Source organism: Cajanus cajan, chromosome 1 (genome assembly GCF_000230855.2).
Source record: "Cajanus cajan strain Asha chromosome 1, NIPB_CcT2T_4, whole genome shotgun sequence".
NCBI classification, from domain to species: Eukaryota; Viridiplantae; Streptophyta; class Magnoliopsida; order Fabales; family Fabaceae; genus Cajanus; species Cajanus cajan.
In genome coordinates this window covers 84,106,290-84,121,631 of record NC_138517.1, presented here as the reverse complement: position 1 = coordinate 84,121,631, position 15,342 = coordinate 84,106,290, and positions in this window count along the sequence as shown.

The following is a 15,342-nucleotide window of genomic DNA, read 5'->3' as shown; positions in this document are numbered from 1 at the left end:
GATGGGCATTGCGTTCAAAACTGCATTAATTAAGGTTACCCTCCCCCCAATTGACAAATACCTATGCTTCCAAGAGGATAGTCGTTTACGTAAGCCATCCAATATAGGTCTCCAAGTAGCCAACTTCCTAGGGTTTGCTCCAAGAGGTAATCCCAAATGCTTAAACGGTAGTTGACCCAACTTACAATGCAAAAAAGAAGCCGCCAACTCAGTAAAATCTTCCCCGGAGTGAATACCAACGACGCTACTCTTGTGGAAGTTAATTCTCATACCAGATATTAACTCAAAACATCGCAATATGGCCTTTAAGCACCACAAATTTTGCATAGTAGCTTCTCCAATTATCAGAGTATCATCAGCAAACTGCAAAAGAGAGATTAATGGACCTTCTCCACCCAATTGTAATCCCTTAAATAGATTCATGTCTAAGGCCCTGGTCATCAACAATTTGAGGCCTTCTACAGCAATTAGGAACAAAGATGGTGCTAATGGATCTCCCTGCTTTAATCCCCTACCAATAGTTACTTCGACCGTGGGACTCCCATTTACGAGTGCTGATAAACTACCCCCACATACACAACCTTCCATCCACCGTACCCATCTCTCATCAAAACCAAACCCTCTGAGCATATACAACAAGTAATCCCACTCCACAGAGTCATATGCCTTTTCATAATCAATCTTCATAACAAAAATCGACTTCTTATATTTCTGAGCATAATCAATAGCTTCATTCGCCACTAAAACACTATCCAACATATGTCTACCAGTAATGAATGCAGACTGATTCTCTGAGATAATTGATGGAAGAATACCACGCAATCTATTTGCCAAAACCTTAGAAATAATTTTATACAGACACCCAAGCAACGAAATAGGACGAAAATCAGTCATACCTTGAGGGCAGGGAACCTTAGGGACCAAAGCCACAAAGTAAGACAAAAGAGCCTTTGGAATCTTGAAGTAAGTATGAAACTCAGCAAGCAAATTCATCACCTCCACTTTGATAAGGGGCCAAAATCTCTTCAAGAAAGCAAAATTAAACCCATCAGGCCCAGGGCTTTTATCACCATCGCTCTCCCTAATCAAACACCACACTTCTTCCTCCGTAAAGACACCAACCAACCTTTCATTTTGTGCATTGGACAACACAGGAGAACCATCAAGTGACAATCGTGGTCTAAGCCAACTCCTTGCTTTGAAATGCTCATCAAAATAAGACCTCACACCCTCTTTCATGTCATAAACCTCCTCTACCATTCGGTCGCCTATCTTCAAAGCAATGATCTGGTTACGTCGCTGCCTTCCCCTGATGCAAGCATGAAAGTATTTGGAATTTAAATCACCATATTTACCCCATTGAACTCTCGCCTTTTGAGCTAACAAGCTTAGTTTATTCCTCCGAGTACACCAAATACCATCCAATAGCTCCTTTTGCCTAATCCTTTCTGAGTTTGTAAGAAAGTAATCTTCATTCTTCGCATCCAGCTCCTTTAATTCATTGGTCAGACTTTTTATCTTAGAATCCACATTACCAAAGACTTCGACATTCCACTTCTTTAGTGTATTTTTAACATTCAGGAGCTTTCCTTTTAACCTCTGGGCAGCCCATGTACCTGAGACCTGTTTCTCCCATGCAGACTTGACCACATCCTCAATACCACTATGTGAAAGCCAACAATTATTAAAACGAAACGGTTTAGGTCCCCAGTTTAGTACCTTATGTTTCAAAATCAATGGACAATGATCAGATACATCACGTGGGATGACCTCCACAAATCCAGCACCCCAGTGAGCACTCCAACTTTCTGAGACCAACACCCTATCCAACCTACTCATCATAGACCCATCACCTTTAAACCAAGTATATCTCTTCCCAACTAGTGGTATATCAATTAACTTCATATCTCTTATAAACGAGTTGAATTCCTCCATATCCCGTACACCGTATTCATCGTTCACCCCTTTTCTCTCATCTTGTCTTCTCACCGTGTTAAAATCCCCAACTATACACCATAAACAACTCCCAAAACCACGTTTAGACATGATAATCGCTTCCCACAACCGCCTCTTATCCACCAACTGACAAGGAGAATAAACATTCACCACAACACACCTATTTGCATTGTCTCCCCATTGCAAGCAAACTCCATGGAAACTAGAACCAGAAAACGTAAACACCAATTTACCTCGATTAGAGTTCCAAATAGAAAGTAGACCGCCACTCCTACCTTGTGAATGAGAAGCAAGCCACTCAAACTCTGAAGATCCCCAAAGCTGAGCACAAACAGCACGATCACACCTCTGTAATTTAGACTCCTGTATGGCAATAAAATCAAGTTCCTCAGCTCGTATTAGCTCAGATATACGACGCCTTTTTACATCACCTCCTAAACCACGACAATTGAATGTACCAATTTTCATTGCATAACCGAGGAACCCCTTTTAGCAATCGCCACCATACGATCCCTGAACTCTAGTGAAATAAGTTTTTGTCGCACCTCATCTTCATTCCCACGCACCTCCATTCCAATACTCTTACAGATAGAAAGAATATGATCAGCCATGGCTTCATCATTACGCCGTTCTAGGTCTGCCCCTGAGTTGACGCCTTTAGACTCAGTCGACGAGGCCACTTTAGATGTCACCCCATCTTCAACAATCTTTTCAGACAGAAAATCTCCAGACATTGACGACGAAACTTGAGAGGCCCTTTTTTTATTCTTTTTCTTTCTTGCTATTTTTAGTACACTTCTCATATTATTCCTTACAGTTGGCTCATTAGTTTTGGCTTGAAGGGTGTTAATTGACATCCCCCCTTCCCTTGTCTCAATACACCTCTCCTCTTCAACTGGATGAACGGTAGTTGTAGTCACCTCCACTGTAGCTGTATTCACCTCTATTTCCACCTCTGTTCGCACCTCTCCCTCATCTCCCATCACATCACCCCCTATATTAAGCACTTCATTCTTTTTACTCACCCTCCTACTCATATTGCTAATCAATTCATCATCCTCTTCTAATGTCACCCTTTCAATTGCATTAAAACTTTCCATTACTAAATCTTTATTTATAGTAGCTTCCATAGAGGATTCTGATACTTCTTTCACTGTTTGCTCTACCCTCTCAATACAATTCCCACCACTATCATCGTTGCCAATCCTCGATGTAGCCTCACCACTCCTATTTTCTTTAATCATTGACTCCAGTTGACCCTCCTCCATCCCTCTATCCTCATCAGAAGAGAAATTTTCCACATCTTCCAAATCAAGTGATTGATTACTGGAGACATCCTCTGAGGTGCTATCATCACTAATCCATCCTTTTGTCATAAATTGTCCCCCATGTTCCTCAACGATACGCACCGAAAAGCATAAGTCATTCACCAACACTCGTGTCTCGTCATTGATCAGCGCCTTATACGTCGTACTGATTAGAATTCGCGCATAATCAAGACGCCTTCTTTCCCGTGTATCTTCATCAACTTGAATGAAATCCCCCATCGATGAAACCATTTTAATAAAAAATTCCTTCGACCATGCGTGAAGGGGGATGCCATAACAACGTACCCATGTCTCTCGACGTACACAAACCATCCTTGGATGCCATTCCACTACCTCATAAAACCACCTTTCCCAAAGCTTTTTATACATAAACACCGTATCCTGAAGTTTAACATCCGCATCCGATTCCACCAGTACCATATCATCACCCATCGTTGTCACCTTGATATCTAGGAAACCCTCTTGTAGTAATTCTTGACGAATCGTCTTCAACTGGATATTGCGATGACGTCTACCCACCAAAGATCGCTGACATTCCTCAATTACCTGACCATCAACCTTGAAATGAAGATGACCCCACGGTTCCTTTTTACGCACCCACTGTTTTCCCCCCAAACCCTGTTCACCAATATTGTCCTTCAACTCCTTAGTGTCAAACCTCTTCGTTCCTTTCAATTTATCCGCATACGATGCTCCATGAATGAGCTTTGCTCTCCCAAGCACAGGTTTCCTTGTACTTTGCTCCCGCTTATCAACATGACCTTGGTTTGTCTTCCTCCGTGAGTGACGAGAGAGGTTGACCTTTAGCCTCCGTGTTCCTATAACAATAGAGTTCAGACTCTTTTCTAAGCCCACCACATCACGGACGTCAGAAAATCGTACAAAACCAAACCTCCGTCCCTGCTTATCACGTTTTGTTGGGATAAACACATCTACTACCGTTCCCCATTTTTGAAAAATTTTCCACAGTACTGATATCTCCTGATTATCCACCACATTGGTGAAGAAAAACGACGTAGAATTATTCAGAATCTTGTTTAGGTGTCCTCCAAACTTTCCTTGACCACCCTCCATTCCTCCTTTTTGAAGCCTTGTTATGAAGATGAAAAGGGAGGTAAGACTTAACTTACCAGACACACCTGTGGATTTGAATGCAGGCTGACGACCTTAGTATCTTTTGTCAAACACCTTGCGTGCACTTCCTCCTCTTCTCAGTAGCTAATTACGCATTTCTCTTGACACTTCCCGAAAACACTTTTTAGCAACCAGATCAGTAATAATGCAACAGATCCAGATCCCAAATGACAAAGCTCATGTAGAATTACGCAGGGGCATTTTGTCGAACAGTTTATGTGTTGCATGCAGAATTACACTATTACTACTTACCATTTTTCCATTACCGGAAATCACCCAAACTCTCACTCTCCATTTCTACTCCATTTCCTGAGATCCACCCCTTCACTATGATCTGTTTCCTTTTCCACTTTCTTCCGCTTCTGGGTCACCACGCTCTTTCAGATTCTTGCGTTGTGCAGTGGCTATATATATACATATATACATATATATATAGTGATTTCATGATATAAAGAGTATGAGTAACATGCATCATATGCATGCAAATTGACAAATCGATAAATCATTTTAAATGCATTGTGCACATTTGAGATTAGTACCACATGCATGCAAAATGAGAGTTCATGTCCATTGCATTCCATATTTGCATATAAATTATTATTTATGATTGATGTGTTATAAATGAGTGACTGTGTGATGGTGATATATGAGTTATTAATAATGATAAATATTTGTTGCTATATTAATAATGTATAGATTGTGTTTAGCTATTTATCTTTTATTCCATGTCACGAGTTAGAGTGAGAAGTTTTATCACTCCCATTTGTTTCCATGTCTTAACTATATGTATGTTGTTATAGGTAATATTTGTTAGGATCTTGATAGTGACGATGATGAGTCTTAATCCATGTCTTAGGGAGCACTTTATAGGATATGTGACATCGAGACTTAGATTATGAATATTTTGATTTAATTTTTAGTAACAAATTATATTTAATTTTATATTTTCGCATTAGTATAAACTTTGTTTAAGAATTTATAATGTGATATTCTTTATCTTATATTAGAGATTTCACTTAAATTATTTATGCATAGATTTTGATTAATTTATATATCTATCGACTTGAACACTCCATCACTCTATACACTTTACTCACATTTATCATAATTCTTTATTTTTTCCTTTTTTTATTACTTTATATTACTATTTTTTTTTCTCTAGTAGGTGTCAAATATATATGGGTTATTTAGGTATTCAGAAATCATTTTTCCCGTAAAAATATGGTCATGAATTGGATTTCTGCCTAGTTTCCCGGTGGTATATCAATATTAAAATGTGTTAAACTACTTTCTTAAAGGTTGCGTAAGTAAACAAATCACGTTTTGAAGGATTCTGGAAGCTATGTCGAAGTTCGTTCAACTGCATGGCTATGTAGCTAGGAAACAAAAAATTCGTATGCGACCAAGAAATCACTATTGCTTGGTGTAGTTTCTATTCATCAACTAGTACTTCACGGCAGGATTTGTGATTGGTGAATAGGGATGACAAATATACCCGTACTCGCGGGTAATATCCGAACTCGTCCTGACTTTGACGGGGAATACTCGGTTTGATCGGGTACGGGTACGGGTAAAACCCGATATATTAAATTGGGTACGGGTACGGGTACGAGTATGTACTTACCCGCCCCGTACCCGTACCCGTACCTGTCCCCGTTCTTATTTTTAATTTAATATTCACTTTCAATTTAATTATATTAAAAAAATTTAATATTTTTTATGTGTGATTATTTATTATAATATGAGATAAAGAAATAACCTAATTATAATTATAATATAATAAAAAAATAATTTAAAAATATCATTTTTTTTACAAAAATTAAAAATAAAAAATTGACGGGTACGGGTACGGGTACGGATATACCCGATACCCGACGGGAACGAGGATGAGGATGAAAATCTATACCCGACAAGCATGGAAACGAGGATGGGGATGAATTTAACTTGCGGAGACGGAAACGGGGACGGGTATCATGAAATCCGTACCCGTCCCGCCCCGTTGCCATCCCTATTGGTGAATAGAGCATGATATAAAAGTGATTTTTGTTTTGGGGTAAACGGTGATTTTGGGTGGCTTTAACAATGACAAAAAAAAAATCATGAATTAATAACGCATAAAATTAACAAGTTGTGGTATTTAACTTTTTGCTTATTTGTTTAAAGGAGACAAAAAATTGTGTTGTGTGATTTCTATTGTGGCGTCTGGAAGGGGAGAGAAAAGAAATAAGAGAACTCGTGGCCGTGTTCATGACTCATGAGAGTTGGAGACTTAAAAAAAAAAAAAATTCAATATATAATCATATTCAAGCTCAAAACAAAAAGTGACAAGTTTGAATATTTGTCAATATTGTAAGTTTGAAGGTTTTATAAAGTTATGGAAGTGATTTATTAGTGTAATTGTGTATTTATATTTCTTAATTAATGGAATTTAAAGTACTATTTTTTTACTATGTACAATTGGATTAGATAATGTTCAAAAAAACTTCTATTGTTGAAAATTTATTTTTTTATTTTTTTAACATATTTATAAATATTTTAAAATTGATTATTAATTACTAATTTAAATTTTAATTAAGGATTAATCTACGTTTATGAAACGTTACATAACATTTATTTTGTTTTTCTTGTGTTTACTAACCTACAAATAAAAAAATAAAAAATAAATAAATAAAAAATAAAAAACCTTAAAATTAAATGTCGCTATACCACCCGTATTTAATTATGTCAATATAGTTGACTAAGGGTTTCATTGTCATACTTTAATGCACTTCTCCAAGGCTATATGGCATCCCTTGTATAGTGAATGGCATTATTGGTCTTGAAGCAATTATTTGTGAATTGTGATGTTTTTGTAGTTTTAAAATAAATATGCAGTCACTTGCAAGTTTTTTGAAAAATTGTGTCCTATAAATTATAAGTAGTAAAGAGATGTGATTGTCATCTGTGATATTCGGATTACCAATCTTTCAATTATATGAAAAATATGGTGAAATATTTATTATATAGTGTAAAATAAAAACTAAAATACTAGTTATAATAACTGTTGAGGAACTTCACATTATTTTTCTTCGAATTATTGGCTTTTTAGCTCATTAATTATGCGTATTTTTATAGCTATAAATAAAAAAAAAAAAAAAAAAAAAAAAAAAAAAAAAAAAGAACAATTGGTCATATAGTTGGATCAAGCTGGTCGTGAAACCTCTCCTTAATTAGTTAGTGAGCTCTTGTTAGTTTTTGGGCCACCAATAAAATCTGTCTCCGGAGGCTGAACCCAAGGGCTTGTTCTTAAAAAGAATGTTACTATTCATACCTCCAAACTTACTATTTGAACTCACTCAATTTCGGTTTATATATTTTTTATTGTCATTTCTTACATATAAATTAAAATGATTGTATTTGTTGGCTTATTATTCCTTTATTTTTTTTAACAAATTAGAATGAGTGGTTTTATGAAATATATGCGATTTAATTATCAATTTAGTTCCTCAATTATAAGAATAAGCCAATTTAATCCTTAAAATTAATAAAATGATAAAATATGTCATAAAATTGTAAGTTACCGAACAGTTTAATCTATATACTAATTAATATCATCAAACATGGTAATACATCCACTCTCTCATTTCGACAATACTTGTTTCATATAATTTAGGTACAAAAATTGTTGTGGTGATATCTTTTCAATGAATTGATTAAAAAATACATACAAAATTAATGACCAGATAAATAACAAAGACCCGTGGAAAAAAAAAGTAATTATTGTTTTATTAATGTTTTAATTATTTTTATCTTTATGGTGTGATAATCACATAGGTGTGTCATTTATAAAAAAAATAATGACTAAGTGTGTGTAATTTGATTGTCACTCAACACTTAATATATGAATTCAATATTTTTGTAATATTAGATGTCATTAACTAATAATAAAAGACTAAAATGATATATGTTTTAGTGATTTACCATTTCAAAAAGCTATTTTTATCATTTTATTAATTTTAAATATCATTTTAAACAATTATTATAATTTTATAGAACAAATTAATGATTCAATCAAAACTATATCATAACTTGTGTTCTATATTTTCTTAAGAAAAAATGCCACGGATATCATAAGGGATCGTAAAATTCGTAAGATATTAATTATCACATATGGATAAATCAAATGTAAGCAAGTGATACACAAACCAAAATTAAAATTAGTTCAACTCGCAAATAATTGTTACTGTATGTATTTACATTTCTATGTGGTATACTTTTACATTGTTTAAAGTCAAACAATTTATATAGACTTAATTTATCAATGTATTTAAAAGGCTAGTCGCACCAAACAAGAAGAATAAATGTGTTAGCATAAAATTGTCACAATAATTCACATTTGACAATGTAATAAAACCATTAGATTAGATTACTCACACAAATTTCTTATTTCATAGTAAAATCCACCGACGTAAATTTTGACTATGATTGAAATTATTCACAACAATTTATTCTCTCTCTGCTTTTGAGAAATGGGAACAGAATTTGCAAAATCTAGATAATCTCAAATTAGATACTCACTTTCCACCACCAACCTTTGGAAAATCTCAAAGGTCAACGTTTTTTATTTTATTTTATTTTTCCTTTTTGGGTTTTCAATTTTTCAGTTTTTTGTCTTTTTCCTTTTGTATTTTTGTATAAACTATATTCCAGACTAATTAACATTAACCATTACCTGTACATACAGTATTTGATTTAACTTTATTTTCTTTTTCAGTTTTTCATATCAGGCTGAACATTAATCTACAACATACTTTTAAAATGAGAAAATATTTTACAAAATCACAAATAAATTAATGAGTTTAACTTCTATGAATGGCTAATATAAAAGTTTTTACGTTATTAATCAATCATAAACCATAGTTAGTATTATTTTTAAAATAATTATTATAAAAATTAATAAATTTATTATACATATGTTACTAAATATTACTATATGCCCTAAATTAATTTTATGACTTTTCCATTCACTTTTTTCTAAGTCATAAGGTGTAATCATGTACGATCAAATAATTTTTAACTTAGAAGCAATTATTAAGTTAAAAATATATATAATTAATATAAAAAAAAACTTAAATTTGAATTTTAACATTAATGCATTTGTTTTGTTAAGTAAAAGAATGGGGTCAAACGTTAGCATATTATTCAAATATAGTCAAGGAAAATGAATTTACGTACCAAAAACGAAAAGCAATTGGACTGGCATCATTACATGGAATATTTGATCTTGTACATTTATTATTGGAAAATGAAAGCCCAAAATTGACTTCAAACAATACGCACGCATGTCGGCATGGTCTTCGACTCTTGGGCTTAAGGCATTGTCTGTTTGGTGAGTGTTTTGATTCATTGTCACCATTTTCCACTTTAGCTCACGTTTTTCTTTTTTCTCTAAGTTTTTCCCTTTTTGCTCTTTATTGCATGGCTTAATTTGTTACCCAAATTAATAAATTAAATATTTATTATCTAATTTCAAACTTTCACATATTTTGTCACTCCATCAATTGATTATTTAATTTTGAATGTTGATTATTATTGATGTAATGACTTACTGTGATCTCTACACTAAGTGAAATTGTACTAACTATGCTAATCAACTACGAGAAGTCTCTAAATTGGATAAAAGTAATAGTAAAACTACAAAACTATATGCAAAATAGCGTACTATGTATATATAGTCATCTAAATAATAACAATATTCTCCTAGTACTAATCAAGCACCTCTAAACAATTACCCAAGCGGTAACTTGGACACTAGGACAAAACTTTAACATCTAGTAGCAATCAACATCCAACCTAACTCTAATCTGCTCTCATATATCGTATAATCATCATAGTCCATCTGCATGGAAACAAAAGGGTAGGCTAGAGTTCAATAAATAATCATGAATAAACTTTTGTGCTACTCAATCATCAAATCAGCAATCATCCTCATAGAGTCAATCCTTACACTCAAACTACAATCATGCAATAAATGCAGCTCATGCCAAATATTCATACATATCAATCATCTAATGCATCGTCACGCATTCACTTAGGAGATCTTCCTAACAATAGAGCAGTATAAGTGACATCTCATCCTACCAAAATCACCTCGACCACTTTTCGCCCGAAGTGTCCTGACACTTACACAATTGAAAGTCCCGTTCCACCATTAGGTATAACACAACTGGGCATAGGCTTACCACAACTTTGACATGCATTACCAAGTCACTTGTGGAATTCGCCCACTAATTATTCGCAAGAAACCATGCACCTTCCCCAATACTTAGTTAAGAGAACAACCTTCGACCTCATATCCCGCTCCAATACTAGCTAAGGACTTAAAGGAGACTTATCCAACCTAATGGCCTATCCAAATATCACTTTCACCCAAAACCAGTGGCCTATCCAAGCACCACCCTCATCCAGACCAGTGACTTATCCAAACACCACTTTAAAGAGGCTCTATGTGAGCTACTCCAGTACGAAAATATTTTTCCCTCTCCTCATTCCTAAGCTAGACACATACCATAAAGCATCACATACAAACAATACATCATACATCATACATGGTCAATCCACCATCATGATCAATATCATCCACAGAGGAATATACATACATATCCAATCATGTTTAAAACATTCATATATACCTTTCCAAGCATACATATGAACTAAACATCACTTCACATCATATACCATACATACATTATCCAACATCAAACATCAAGACATGTTAAAGCATCACAGTTCAATTATAACACCAAGTTATAACTCATGCCTAACGCAACCAAGCTTGCGCCCAACCTAATCTCAACCCGAGAGCCCCAAGGTTATCTCACGCCCGATGTCAGATTACCATGCTCGACATAAGTCTAACAGAGACTCCTTAGAGAAAATTATGCCCGACATAATTCACATTGCGCCTGGCCTCATGAAGTCAAAGACTTCCAGGGTTTTCCACACTCGGTGCATCCAACCATGCGCCCGACGCCATATCAATAAAACACCACACACAACCATTGTGTGATATCACACTCGGCGTGGCACTCATCACGCTCGACGTGACTCATCCAAAGACTCCCATATCAAATCACGCCTGACACGACTAACCTCACGCCTATGCGCGGTTAGGAAATGGTTGCCTCTATTGAATGCATGACCGGTGCCAAGAACACACACCCAACGTAAATTCAAACAGTAGCACCCCAAACTAAAAAAAAAACATCCAAAACTTGAAAATCAGAAGAATCCACAACATTCAAGCCATATAATATGATATCCAAGCACCATACTATCTAAAAACACACTCAGATCCTACATGCACACACCTAGTGCATCAAAATCATCAAAATCCAAAAAATGGACCGAAATCTCGAAGTTGAGAAAATCCTCAATTCAGCCATTAATTCCCCCAAAATCATGTTCCAATTGAGTTTCTAAACTCAATACAACAAAACAACTTACAATCTAACTTCCCTCACCTAAACCTGACCCAAAAATTCAGCCCAGAAAAGAAGAGGAAGAAGAATCTTTGAGAAGTCGACCCAACTGCTTCAATTTCCAAAATCTCAACTTTCTAGCATGAATTTCAAGAAATGACAGAAGAGATTAGTAATCTATGGGGAGAAAGGAATCAAACAGAGAAGTTTAAGAAAAAAAAGAGCTCACAGTTTCAGAGCTCTTCTCTCTAAAACTCATCTCTAGATTTCTTTTGAGAAAGAATTTATGAGGCTCTGTTCTCGAAAGAAATCTTATATATATATATATATATATATTTCCCTTAGAGTAACTAAACTCTAAACAGCTTATCCAGCACCGTGTTATAATTGACATGATACATTAACCGTTAATGTTATTTTATGTCATGTTATTATTTATTTGATAAATTAGTAATTCATACAAGTAATCAATATGTTGTGTAAAAAATTGATATGTTAAGTCAACAATTAACTAACACGTAAAAAAATGTGAAAAATTTTAAAGACTAATTAATAAAAATTGTAAAATCATAAGTATATGTAACAAAAAGTGCAATTAAGATCTATTACTCCCTCTATTTTTTTTCAAGGTTATGCACAAGAATTAATAAAATAATTAATATTTTAGTTTTTCAAAGTATTTATTACTTATTTTCCTGTTATGTCTTTTAGGTATGTTATGCCTTTTAGGTAGTTAAAGAATAAATATGTACATTGAAAAATGAATAGACATATTGTCCAATAAATATACATTAATTATCAATGGTAAAAATGAAAAAGAAAATTAATGAGTCATTGATTTTAGAAAAGTGACAATGAAAAAAAATAACAAATACTGACAAAATGACTATAAAAAAAATGGAAGAAATATATCTTTATAATTTATTGTGCACTAATTTTGTTATGATCAATCCTTTATAATAATATATTTTAATTAAGATGTGCAACTCACTATTTTTAATAGACAAAAAAAAATTCCATGGATATGGAATTCGTTGCTCCAATTTAATCATATTAATGTTTTTAACACGACAATACTAAAGAATTCCAAACAAATTTTATATTTTTCTTACAACGAGGTGGTGATGCTCAATTGTTTTCTACAGAATATGGGTATATATGTACAACACCTAAAGTTTGCCCATGAAACACATTGAATTTCTTTATTGGAAAAACATTTCAAAATAGCTTGAAATAACAAACTCACATTGATGTTTTTTAAATTTTTGTGATAAAAGTTACAATGATGAGTTATTGTCGAGTACAGATGCTCTGCCCACCTTGTATATTCATTATTGTTTTGATTGAAAACAAAACATGAAGTGCAGACTCGGAGGAAAATGAAGCTTTCTTTTAATAGCAAAATAATTGAAATCATTTACTAATTAAGATGAAGGCTAACCCAAAAAATTTGAATGTCAACAAAACAATTGAAATAGGTTTGCTAATTATATATAATCAAAATGAGCATCCCAACTAACTAAAGAGTAAAGAGACGTATTATAGCTCAAAGGAAAGTCTACCATCATACTAATGATAATGATATTTATTTGGTTGACATAAATACGCAACTATCTCACATCAACTTATGTTGCAATGGAAATACTTTATGAATGTGGCTTGTTCCAACATTTTTTTCCAAGTAATCTTAGGAAGAAAGATACAATAGGATAAAAAAAATAATATTCATATTCATATTGTATGCAAAAATCTTTTGGATATGTAACAATCATAATATCGTGAATGGAATTAGTTTTCAACCCAATAAATTTGAGAGGTACTTGAGATAAAAAAAAAAAAAAAAAAATTATATATGCTTTAGATTTTTCACATGTAGGTATCAACAATATCAAAATTTGATAAAATGACGTCTTTGATAATTCTTTTACAAAATATAATAATTTCATTGTTAAATTTAGAACATTTATAGAATAAATAAAATGTATAAAAAAAATTATATAACTAAAAACTATTTAATATTTTATTACGGCATTTATGTTAGTGAAAAATATACTTGTTTAAATATAAGTAAATATCTTTTGGTAAAAATTATATATAAATAAATATCTTGTATAAAAATATATATAAGTGTAAGTATATGATTCCATGTTATATAATTATGATTATATTTGGTTAATGAAAATTACATTTGTGAGTATAAATTAATTTTTATTTGTTAATCTTAAAATATTATGTGAATTATTTTTATAAAAAAAACAATTATGATTGTTTATGATTGAAAGATTGAATTTATTAATTTTACTTCATTTATTAAGGCACCACTTTACAAAATTTAACTTGAGGAGACATTCTTATTCATTAGATCGATATATTCTGAGTCTATTTGGGTGGACAAAACCTAAGACCATTAAAAACGTTAACCCACCAGTCAAACCCCATGCTTCAAATTTCAAAATTTAAATAAACAAGCTCTCCAAATATCTAAATAAATAAATAAATTGAAATGCTTATATATATATATATATATAATTGAATTCGAATTTTGTCGTTTTATAGATTTTTTAAAGTAGATTTGTACTGAAAATCTTAAAAATAAAATAAAATAAAATAATGATGGATTATAGTTGAACATAGAGTTGCGTAAAAAAAGGAAGCAGTTGCGTTTGTGAAATTCACAGCTAGCTATCTTAAGTAGACAACTCCGTGATTCACAATCACGTGTGGACTCGTAATGCAATAATACGCGTAACCAAAATTCTAAATAAATTAAATTAAAAAAAAAAGGGTTAGAAATTGTTGATAGAGCCTAGCATGAAAAGAATAATAATGGGGCAAACCGAAAGAAAAAAAATAAATGTATTATATTAGAACAAATTAGGTGACCCACTCATGGTAACAAAAGGAACATGAACTACCATTTCAAACCTAGATAGAGGACTGGTCAACAACTTAATAAGGATTTGGAAATAAATAAATAAACATAGAGAGAGGAGGAGGATGCACCACAACAAAAGTTCAAATTCCTTTTCTTCGAATCAAATTGCCATGAAAAGGAAATATAAAAAACTTTGCATTCAAGTAGATTCATCATCAATCATCTATTATGCTATTATTAAAACCATTCAACACACCATAGAGTGTGGGATTAATTGAGGTATGATTATGCAGCTCTAATAAGTAATTTTAGGGATCAATCATCTTTTTTTTATCGAACACACTAAGTTATTCTACTTTATCTTATTTTATTGTATTCTAATTAGAATCCGTGTATTTACACCAAGGATTATCTAAGTTAGGGGAGTAAAATGTAATAAATGTGAACATTTAGGGTGTTTTGTTTAGGAATAAAAAATGGATGGATCTGAAGTAATTTTTACAAAACTCTGGAGATGTTTTAGTAATTGACTCTTACTTTTATTTGATTGCAAGAATAATTAAAAGAGAAAAAGAAAACCTAAGCTTAT